The 4123-nt window shown below is 45.4% G+C and overlaps 1 pseudogene; it reads right to left on the reverse strand.

Moving 5' to 3' along the window:
• Positions 1-1064: 1064 nt before the first annotated feature.
• LOC112064058 (40S ribosomal protein S29-like) lies at positions 1065-1307 on the reverse strand (annotated as a pseudogene).
• Positions 1308-4123: the final 2816 nt, after the last annotated feature.

Below are 4123 nucleotides of genomic sequence, written 5' to 3' on the forward strand. Positions count from 1 at the left end.
CCCGTGTACCTTGCATTAGCAGGCAGATTCTCAACCACTGCGCCGCCAGGGAAGCCCCCCCTTTTCCTTTTGATGGGCATTCATTTTGTGGCCAGCTTCCCGCCACACATACAAAAAAACAATGTTCCAATCAACATCCTTGTCCTTAAGTATCGGTATTTTTATTTTTTGGGGACGGATTCCCAGGAGTCGGATTAATGGGTCAAAGGGTTTCGTTTCCATTTTAACAGATGTTGCCAGATTGCTTTCCCAAACGGCTGCAAAACTTCACATGTAGCAGAGCGGCCTTTTCTCCATATTCCTGCCAGTACTTGAGAGCATTGCTCGTTTTAGTTATGTCAGTCAGTCTAATGGATGCAATGTCTTATTGCTTCTTTAATTTGCATTTTTCTGACCACTGCTGAATTTGAAGATCTTTAAATTCGTTTGTTGGCCGTTTGGTTTTGCTCCTCTGTAAATGATCTGTTCATAATCTAAGTCCATTTCTGTCTTGGTTGTTCGTCTTGTTCAGGTCAATTTGTAAAAGCGCTTTAGATAGCATCCGTTTGACCTCCGGCTTAATTGCAGAGAAGTGATTAAGAGCATCGTCCTCTGGGGCGGGCTGCCAAGGGTCGCATCAGAAGTTAGCCCCTGACTGGCTATGTGACCTCGGCAAGTCATTCAACTTCGCCTCAGTTTACTCAGCTGTGAAGTGGCAGTCATCACCAACATCATAATTCCTACCTCATACCGTTGTTCTAGACACCAGTGAGTTAATACAGGTCAATAGGATGGTGCATGGCACACAGTAAGTTAGTCAACCGCAGTTGGTGACTATTATTTGTATTACAAATATTTTTCCAGCTCCATCATTTGCACTGGCTTTATTTTTGGTATCCCTTGTCACATAAAACATTTTAATGTTGACATAGTCAAATACTCATCTTTTCTTTCATAGCTTCTGAGTTCCCAGGCTTGGTTAAGAAGATCTCTCCATTTCCTTCATGAGGAATTTCCTTGTTTTGGGGGTTTTTTTTTGAAGTTAAAAATTTTTTATTTTACATACAGAGTTAGTATTATTTCTGAGGAAGGTAGATATGCTGGATGACCCATTCGAGAAGTTCACACTTAGTCCAACTTAATGAAGCCGATGTCCTTCCCGTTCTGGCGGAAACACTGGCGGCACATAGTGAGGGTGTACTTCTGGATCAGATCGTGCCGGTTTGGGCCGGTTTGGGCTGGTTTGAGCAGACGCGGCAAGAGCTAGAACGCTGGCCAAATTTTTTTGGATGGCTCCAGTAGAGCTGCTGGTGACCCATGTTGCTTTCTTGGCTGCAACTAGGCCAAAGGAATTTCCTTGTCCTGATAATCGGAGGCCTATAACTCACCGTGTCCCACACTGAAGTGCACTGTCCTGCCAGCTCCTAGATCTGTTTCCTCCTCTTCTCCCTCATCCCTCCGAGATGAGACCTTGAGAACACTTTTGCTTCCTCCCTCTCCTCCTTTCCTTTCCCATCTTCCCCGCTGAGACCCATGAGACCCTTTTCCTGCCCACCCCTACTCACCAATCTCTGAGGTTTGGCTGAAATAATTTAGTATTTGTTAGAACTCCCTTAGGAGAGGTCCATTTGGTTTCAAGAGTCCTTCTCTGTTACACAACTCCCTCTCTGGATCCACTTAGATGTAAGACGTCGTATGCCTATGTTCTTAACACTGTTTTCTCTTTTGTTTTCTTCTTCTTTCAGTTTTCTTTTCAGGTTTAGCTGTAGTTTGGTAAGTCTTTTCTCAAGTCATTTCCTCAGATGAAGACCTGGGAGTTATATTCTCTGAATCCTTGGGTATCCTTGGCTCTTCTCCTTTTGCCTCAATAGATGGAAAGTATTTTGAAAACTGGATAGAGGATTCTTGGGTTGGAGTCCTTTCTCTCTTCTGTAGATACTGGTCCACTGTCATCTTTCCATAGCGTAGATGAAAATCTAATGCCGGTCTGATTTTTTTTCCTTTGTGAATATCTTCTGCTTTCTGCTTGACACTTGTAAGATGGTTATCTTTCAGGTTTGGGAATTTTACCAGAATAGGCCCACATATGACTCTTATCAGACCAGTCTGGAACTCAGTGAGCCCTGTCAATCTGCAGTCTCTGATCTTTAGTAATTTCAGGAAAATTTTCTCCTATTATTTGTTGATCTGTTGCTTATTCTTGTTTTGGAACTCCTATTGTGTGTTCATTCATTCTTCAGGAGCTATCCTCCAACTCTCTTATCTTTCCCCACAGATTTCTATTTCTTTATCATTTTGCTCTAAGTTTTGAGACATTTCTTGCACTTGGTCTCCCAGACTGTTCATTTGGATCTCAGTAGAGATTCTACTCACCTTTTGTTACCAAACTTGGGTTTGGCTGCTCGCCACTCAAAAGCCAATACTCAAGAGACAAGTGTTGGTTGGAAAGGAAAACTTGCTTTATTCAGGAGGCTGGCAACCTGGGGAGAAGGTGGACTTGTGTCCAAAAACCAACTCCAAATGTTCTGCTTGACCAGGAAAGTTTTTAAAGGGAAATCATTTGGGGATGGGGTCAGAGCCTTCATCACCTCCCACTGTGTGCAGACTTTCTTCTGATTGGTTGGTGGTGAGGTAACAGGACGGTGTCCCAGGAATCTTGTGCTCGGCCTGAAGTTACCATCCTCCACCTGGGTGGGGGTCTTAGTTCCTGCAGAAGAACTCAAAGATATTGTTCTGTGTATCCCTTGAGGAGGAACCAGGACCCTGCCCCAAGGCTGCACTATTGTTTCTTCACTGCTCCTCGTTTGTTTCTGCATCCCCTCCCTTCCCTGATAAGCAACTGTTCGAATCTGCCCTTTCGAACTCAGGGAAGGTCAAGGAGGCTGAATAAAGCCTATTTCCTACAAACAAGAAACAGGGGACACAGAAAGGATTTGTACCCGGGAGGTCCCCACAGGGTCCTACTCTGTTTCATTAGCATCAGATCCCACAGGTGAAGGGGCTCAATCCCACAAGACTGTTGGACTCAACCTCAGAAGAACAAACAGTCAAAAACCAGATGGGGAAGAAAGCCTGTTTAAGGCCCCCTGCCCAAATCACCCTACCTCAATTTTTCCAACATTGTAATGGCATTTCTTCATTTAAAAAATACATCATGGGAACTCCCTGGCGGTCCAGTGGTTAGGACTCTGCGATTTCACTGCTGAGGGCCCGGGTTCAATCCCCAGTCAGGGAACTAAGATCCCTCAAGCTGAATGGTGCATGGCCACACAAAAAAATTAAAATAAAAATAATGATATAGAGATAGAAAGTAGACTGGTATTTGCCAGGAGCTGGGGCAGCTCTATGGGGCATGACTGACAATGGGCATGGGGGATTTTTTTGGGGGGGAATGATGAAAAAGTTCTGGAACTAGACAGTGGTGATGTTTGCACAAGTTTGTGAATATACAATAATAAAAATGGCTGAACTGTACTTTAAAAGGATGAATTTATCATTTCTCAGCCTTTTGTCTAAGATCAAGCATCAGTATCTGTGTTTAGTCCATGTTTTTAGTCAGTGAACTGTGGTTGAGGGCTGGAGGACAGCATCCTCAGGGAGTTGCATGGTGTCTTGGTTGCACGGATTGGGTGGCTGGGAATCCAGTCTGTGTCTGGAGCCAAGCTATGACCCAGGACATCCTGGTCACCTCTGCCAGCATGAGCCGTACCTGGGGACCTGCTGTGGCTTCCAGAATCAGCTGGACCATCTCTCTTGGGAGTTTCTCTGGCTTCCCTCTGCCAACTGGTTGGTTCTCCCAGATTCCATTTTATTTCACTCTGTCAGTTATAAAGGATGGATCACTGGACTGTTGAGATAGAGGGGAAGTGCTGGCTTAGTCCTCAATGGGAAAGACATAGGAAGGGCCTGGGCAGGAGTTTGAATTGTGTGCCCTGGCTGTCCTGCTGTTCTAGGCTTTTTAGGCATGTATCTGAAAGAAAGTCTCTTGAATTAAGAATATAAGAAAGGGGCTTCCCTGGTAGCGCAGTGGTTGAGGGTCCGCCTGCCGATGCAGGGGACACGGGTTCATGCCCCGGTCCGGGAGGATCCCACATGCTGCGGAGCGGCTGGGCCCGTGAGCCATGGCCGCTGAGCCTGCGCGTCC

This window comes from Physeter macrocephalus, chromosome 19 (assembly GCF_002837175.3).
Source record: "Physeter macrocephalus isolate SW-GA chromosome 19, ASM283717v5, whole genome shotgun sequence".
Lineage (NCBI taxonomy): Eukaryota > Metazoa > Chordata > Mammalia > Artiodactyla > Physeteridae > Physeter > Physeter macrocephalus.